General features: G+C 42.8%; 1 long non-coding RNA gene across 2 annotated transcripts in view; it reads left to right on the top strand.

The window, feature by feature from the left end:
* LOC109290749 overlaps positions 1-7,575 on the top strand; it is a 101,887-nt gene that overhangs the window by 23,843 nt on the left and 70,469 nt on the right. For both annotated transcript variants that reach the window (XR_002095674.1, XR_002095673.1), the window contains exon 2: positions 1,604-1,713. This is a non-coding gene — a long non-coding RNA (uncharacterized LOC109290749). The remainder of the gene's footprint in view (positions 1-1,603; positions 1,714-7,575) is intronic.

The raw sequence follows: 7,575 nt of genomic DNA, 5'->3' as shown, positions 1-7,575 counted from the left end.
TTGAGTCGATACATACATGTTAATGTGTCAGCCATATTGGAATGAAATATGGCTACCATGACAGAAATGTTATGATTGATCTCCTTGGTTCATAGAACGTTGGTTTCATCATTGGAATTAATTTTCTAACCCTGGTGGGGGTTGAAATATTGACCAAAATGTGAATTCATGACAGCCATCTTGGATTCCTGTATGGCAGCTTGTAGTGGGATCACGGCAAAAGGGTGCAACCCACAATGTCCTGATGACATTCACCTGCCCGTGATTGTCGGGAATACCTTGATCAGCTAGGCAGACTTTAGTCCCCACCTAATTCTCTCCTGCCACGACTTGATGGATTGTTCTTTTGGGAGGTGATATTGTTTTCGAGTTGGGTTATGGCGCAAGGTGCCCTCCAAGTGGGGCTCGAACCTCCCTTTTCACCACAGCCACACACCTCCCATTTGTTATCACGGTATCAGGTATAATCCAGAATATATGCATGTGGTTGGCCTGGCCATTTTCTCTAACTCAAGGCCAGCTGTCATTCTTCTTCTGGATAGTTACCTCTAGCAGAAAGAAAGTGTCTTTAAACTGTCCAGAACTCAGACCCAGACTTGTTTACCTAGTCTGATAAATCAAATCAATCCTATCCCTCTTCTTGTCTTTTCTTTTTCTCTTTTCTAAGGCTGGATACCCGGAGTCCAGTCGCCCTGTAGGGCTTCCTTCCCTTGGTGGAATAAAGGAAAAAAATGCTGTGGGGAAATCCGTCCCTTTTTTTAGTAAGCAGAGAATGAAACACAAAAAACCCTGAACTCAATGCTTCTGCTGCTGAGCCCCACAGGTGTGGGTCCTTTAAACCACAATCCCTCTTCTGCTGGCTAGGCTTCACTCCCAGACACCATTAATTGCCCTCATTAATGCGAGACAATGTCCCCCTGGGGCCACACCTTCTCCTGATCCACACTGCCAGTGAAACTCAAAAAGAAGAAAGAAACTCCTGTATTTTCAGGTTTCCCTCAGTTCACAAGCTTCAGGCTTTTAACCCTCGCCGCTGCTGTGATTGACAGAAAACAGCACTCACAGAGCTCCTCCGAGCTCACAGGCCATCTTGGTCTCAAGCTCCATTCCCAGGGATTATCCTCTTGACTCTCAACCAGAGCTTCCATCCTGTAGGTATTCTCTCTCCTCCCCGTTCTCCTGCCCCAGGGAGAACTGTGCCGGAAGTGGTCCCGGAGCACCAGGAGGAGCCAGTGCGACGCACCTGATGTTCTGGTGAATTCAGTCCTGGGCACGTTGGGAGTTCCCTCCTCAGCGTAGTCACTGCCCTCTCGGGTAAACCCCAGCCAGGATCATCTTTCTCCTCTGAAGAGGCCTCTTCACATAGCTAAATACACTACTTGTCAGACTGGCAACACAGCTTTTATGACATGAGTAGACTACCTCTACCTGAAACATACTGCTGCTGCTTGTGGCAATGAGTTACCTGTGACAACACCTAGAGAACTTATTGTTCAATTTATACCCTACTAAAATATATTGTGATTGTATTTATTTATTTATTTATTTGTATTTATTTTGTGCTGAAGGCCTCGAAAACATTCCTTGTTTTTCTCTCGTTTAGTCTTTCTATCTTGCTCCATTCCTACATTGAGCTCCATGAAGGTCAATGATCTGGAGGCACTGGAGTCACAAAGGCACTAAAGCCTGCCCGCATGAAGCTTTTTGCATAAGGTTAAGGCTTTTCCTTCCTGGTTATTTTTTTATGTTAGGGACACCAATACTATAAAGCCTCATTGATCCCATTTTTACTGGAGAAACAAGTGGAATAGGAGCCCCTTTAGCTGTCAGTTGAACAAGTAAGGCTGTTGACTTTTTCACAGTTTTTCTACCAAACTTTTCTTAGGAATTTGAGTTAAACTTATTACGGATTTTTGATCAGACTGTTTCTTCTCCCTCCAGATTTTTTAGCTTTAAGATTTCAGCCTTTGGTAACATATCTGCTAGTTTTCCTGTTTCCATGTGTTGATGAGTAAGATTACGAAGAGTAAAATGGCCCTTTTATAAGTGGAAAAATTCTAAACAAATATTAGAACATTTTTCATCCCTTCTTCATAAATCACAAAGAAATATGTATAAGGGAGGAATGATATCTACAGAGATCTAAAAACAGAGGAAGAATAAATGAAAAAGACATTTATGCAACTCTTGTATGCAAGTCTTGTAGAAGAGACCTTCTAAAGCCAGTAATGCTAAGGTTGGGCTGAAGGAAGAAAGGAGGCACATACTGGGTAAAAAGACATAGCTGGGAAGAGAATACGGAGATAAATATGTAGGTAGCAGCCTGGAGCAAGTCCACTGGGAGATGTAAGGATACGGAAAATGATTTAACTGGGATCCTGAATTGAAATCAGAACCTGATGAGGAGTGTGGGGATGATAGTAGCATGGTCATGCTCTTTGGTATGTATGAAAAGCATTCTGTTCAGGGGGAGTCTATAAAGCTGGGACTTGGGAGGTTATAAAAGAAAGTTATAACAGAGAGCATGAGATGAGATGAAAGCCTCAATGTGTATTTCACCAAAAGTAGACTCTAAACTCAATACAGCAGTATTCAGCATTATTGGTACTGCATACAATTTAGTGAGTGCGTATTTTATTTCATTATTTGAATAATCATGTTTAAAAAGCAGTCATTGCAGTGGCACAGTTTACAGCAAACTGCCTAAGCCTTTATTTCAGAAAGCCTTGTCTTATTAGGATTTAATCCTGCTTCTACTGAAGTCAGTGTCAAAGCTGTCATTGCCTTTCGTGTCCCTTTAACCTTGAGGTATTAGGTTTTGTGCTGAACTCATTTATTTTTGTGCAAAGACTGGACCACTTAATTCTTGTTGAAAATTTGGGCTCCTGTACATGTGCAGGGAGCATGTTCTGACGCACTATAATTCTAGTGCATCAGAGTGGACTTGATTAATCAAGTCTGCTGGAGTGTGGAAGTTGCTGCACTCCAGCAGCCTCCAGTGTCACGTGTATCAGCATCCCTGTGCTGAAAATGGTTCATTGAAAAGTTGTGCAATAAGCGTTAGTTCAAAGCAGCCCACCGCCATTTTCAGGGGGTGCCGATTCACATGATGCTTCATTTGCTAATTAAAGTGCCCCCCATGCCTGGGACAATAGCAGAGTCATAACGTTTGATCAGGCATTGTACTGCAAAGTGAATGAACTTGGGGGGCTCGAAGCACGTGTATAAATGCCTTTTGATTTCATATCTAAGACTAAAAAAGTTTTGCAGGGTAGGATCATGGACGTGGGAAGGGGGCAGGAGTGGGTATTACCTGCTGAATTTTTCAGAAGCTCCCTACCTATAAACCTCAAAAATTGCTTACTCTTTTAAGACACCATCTCTTCAGAATTGTAATTTCTGGATTTTAGATCTTTCTGGTAAAATGGTTAAGCTATAAGAACATTTGACCTTTGAGGACAGCAGTAGTCAGTGTGAACGGGGTCAGAATTTCTGATGGTCACCACTTGCAACCCCCCTGTGAAACATATACTTGGTCTTGCTAATATTCCAGTCAGTTCCCTCTGCAGTTGGTAGAGGATTCCTCTCAACTTTCAGTACAGCTGTGCTATTATTGGAGGCTGTTGCCTTGAGTGATTCGATGCATGTAGGAACCTGCTTTGACACATGATTTTCCTCGTCTCTCTTGGAGACTGCAGCAAGTGCTTTGGCACAGATAAACTTCTAGTGCTTGCCATATGTCCTTGCCTCAGTGTTCTCAGCACCTTGATATGTCCAAGGTATTTTTCTTTGGTAGTGTAGTGCTCCAGCACCAGCACTAGAAGCCCAGCAGGATGGCTTTCCTACCCAGACCTTCATCAGAGTGCTTTACAAACATTGCTTGCTGACTCAATTGAATATTCTTTTCAAGGATGGAAAGAAAGCTTCTGCTTCATGATCAGGTTCTTATGCTGATGAGTGGCTTTGAAAATGCTCAAATGCCCTCTGCAGAGGGCCTCAACACCAGAAGCAGAAGGGGCACATGCTATCTTTCAACAAGAACCAAAAAAATCAAGAACCAATTTAAAGGGTCTGGAGCACTGAGCCAGCCTGCCATGACAGGACCTCCCTGTCAGAAATGTGTCTTTTATGCCTACTGACTCCTGGTCACCTGGCTCTAAAACCATGTCATTAGTCCTCAAATTTGGAAAGATCTACAACTCCATGGGGAAAAGGACCTCATCATTACTGCAGCTAGCTCTGAGCAGGCACTTTGATTTAATGCACACAAAACCTGCTTGACTTTTTCATGTCTGAATACTGAAATGCAGACACAACCTGTTCACTACGAAGAAACTGATATTTATCCAAGGAAAAAGTGAAACAGCCTTACACTGAAGTAAGTCACTCCGTACTGTGCAAAGTTACCCTCCAGAAAGTAAGGAGTAGCTATACATGGGTGTAAACTACACAGGCATACCTACTGTTTACATCCTGCTAAACAGCATCCCACAGCAGCCTTTTACTCAGTGCAAACTGGATCCACTCTGGCTAGTGCAGGTGCTGTAATAGGGCCTACTGAAGGCAGTGAGCTTAGGAGATCTGGTTATGTGTCTGCTCTTGACTATGGAATAAGATTTACTAAGGAATAAACTCTGAGTACTAAGAAGTAACCCCGAGACATTTCTTCCATTGTAATTTTGGTATGTATTAACATCGTAAAACTTAAAGATTAATTCAATTTAAATATATTTGGCAATAATTTAGGGATATCCTGAATTAGTCTAAGGCGGACCAGTGTATCTGTACCCTTTCTTCAGGTTCACATTGGGGCTGGGCACTTGAAATCTGCTAAAAAAAAAAAAAAAAAAAAATTCTGTGTCATATTTCTGTGGCCTGTCAACACCGGTGAACATGTCTTTTGAACCACTCACTTCCTTCAGGTTCCTGGAGCCACACCACATTTAGCCCAGCATAACCATCCTAATGAGGACCATTTTATGCTTGAGGTTAAAAAGTTCTAAAGTTTTACTTGCCACAAATTAAAGCCCTCAGAAAGTCAACTGAATGTTTTTCTCATTTGGTAGCAATTTAGTGGGCAACTTTGTTATTAAATTCCCAAATCTAAACAACCATATTATTGCATTTCACAATCCTAATATATCTGTCCTGAAGTTAGGATGCAGGGTCAAACTGCACTGAGGCAAAACAGCCTTTATTGCTTGCTTCAGAGATGTTTCCATCAAAGACAACTACAAATCAGCCATATGCTCCAAGCATTAATATACAGTAGCATTATACTTTAGAATTGGCCTATTACAGGGAAGCATATTTTGGTCCTCCTTTGCTATTGATTTCATTTCCAAGGCATGCGAAGCCAAACTAACCAACACACTAGAAACTCTGCTTGTTCTGGGATGACTATTAAGTTGACCAAGGTTATCTGAAAGGTGTGGTGGGTTTTTCGTCTTAGCATGTATCCTACAGAGTAACCACAAATTTAGGACCAAGCTTCCTTTATGTTAGTGACTCCACCCCTTCCTATTTCTCCCTTTTTGATGGTTCTTTTGTTACAGCCTTTTTTACATCCCACCCAACAGGTAGGAATCCTCACAGGTCATATCTACAGAGACAGGTATTGACCTATAATTTTGCTCCTCTGAAGAGATCTTTCCAGTAGGATTTTTACTTACTCATCTCTCTTTAAGTTTTCAGGAGTCTTTGATAAAGTGTTTTTATATACATCATTATTCATTTTGAATAAAATATTTTTTCCATTTTTTAAAATTGTTGTTTATTTAAAATCAAAAACATCCACTTCCTTTTCAGTCAGAATAATTTGAAGGCATACAAAGTAGATCTGTACAAAGCAGCAAGTATTCGATTCGCCTTCAGATTCAGCCGATTTGGAGGGACAGTGATTCAAATCGCTGTCCTGATTCAGTTCAGCCAATTTGGATTCAGAGTTTCAGCCGCCAAATCGGGCCAAATTTCCGCTGAATTGAACAGGCAGTAGGGGCATAGTGGCAGCACCCCACCCCCTACCCGTTCCCCCGGCCCTGCCCGGCTGCCCCTCCTGGCCCCAGCATCCTGGCACTTTAAAAAAACCAAACAAACACACAAAACAAACAAGCCCTGCACTCACCAGCTGCAGCAGTGGTGATCAGGGCCTCTGGGAGCTCATGGCAGAGCCCCTCCGTGCAGTACAGGGCAGTGGGGGCAGCAGGGATCGCCCCCCAGCCTGGCACCCGCACAGCAGCTGTTACATCGCACAGGTGCAGCATGGTTCAGCAGGGTGCTACGTGTTGTCCCAGAGCTGGGGTGGCTTCAGCAGTCACCCAGAGCCCAGCAGCACTTGGCCCGAGCAGCCCCAGCTCCTGGACAGCATGCGGAGCCCCACAGCACCCTGCCGAGCCACACTGCATCCATGCGATGTGACAGCTGCCATGCAGGTGCCAGGTGGGGGTATGATCCCTGCTGCCCTGATTGCTGCTGCTGCATCCAGTGAGTGTGGGGCTTGGTGCCCTCCCCACCCCTTCAGCCCTCCTGCCCCATACTTACTGGCACGGAGCCCAGGTCCAGCTCCCTGCTCCAGCAAGCAGGGACCACCCAAGTCTCCAAATCAATTCAGAGGCTTTAGAATCGATTCAGAGGCTTCCAATTCAATTTGGACCTTTTAAAGGGTTTCCTGATTTGATTTGGATTCAGAGATTCGGCCCCCGAATTGGGCCAAATCTCCTTCGAATTGAATCAGCTACTGAAGCTTTTCACAGCCCTAATACACAGCAAGTATGGGAGAACACCTGATTCATTCATACCCACCTTGTCATGCTACAGCTGCCCCACGGGGCCAAATAAAACCCTTCAGACACTTAGGGATTTCACTTTTTGTATTCTAGGGAACCAAGACATAAATAAGAATCTTACTATAATATTTTCTTCAAAGAAGCAAACAAGTCAGTAATTTTCTCTTGTTAAGTATTTTCTGCTTTTCAGAGTGTCTACTTATTGAATAATACTAGTATTATACCAAGTCTCATTAGGCAGTCCTAGTATTGAAAGCTAACAAATGTAGAGAAAAAATAATAAACACTTGAAATCACATGTGTATTAAAGTATAAAAGTGCTTACTCTGTGAAACATTGATGATTTGTACAGAAGAGTGAAAACACAAATAAGAGATCCACTTGGATAAAAAGAGTGGTAGTTAGCCATGTTAGTCTGAAGTCAGCCAGAAAGCAAGTTAGAAGTTCACCGTAGAGACTAACTGAATCAGAGATGCATACACTTTTGTGAGCCTTGCTAACTTTATTAGAGATATTATTTTCTATGAGTCTATGATTCTAAAGTGAACTGTGGCTCTTGAAAGCTGCTACATCTCTGATTCAGTTAGTCTTTAAAGTGTGCCTCTGCCTTGTCATTTGGACAAAAGCAAGAGCAATGGGATGAAATTTAAAGTAAAATTTAGGCTGAATAGCAGGAAAACCTCAGAGCAGTGCAGTTGATTAGATAATGGTATATCTTCCAAGGAAAGAAATGGAGGGTCAATCCCTCTGACCATTTAAATCTAGAATGCTCATAGCACTAGCCTATGTA

Source organism: Gavialis gangeticus, unplaced genomic scaffold (genome assembly GCF_001723915.1).
Source record: "Gavialis gangeticus isolate Ggan-Ray unplaced genomic scaffold, GavGan_comp1, whole genome shotgun sequence".
Classification (NCBI taxonomy): domain Eukaryota; kingdom Metazoa; phylum Chordata; order Crocodylia; family Gavialidae; genus Gavialis; species Gavialis gangeticus.
This window is presented reverse-complemented; position numbering and strand designations above follow the sequence as displayed.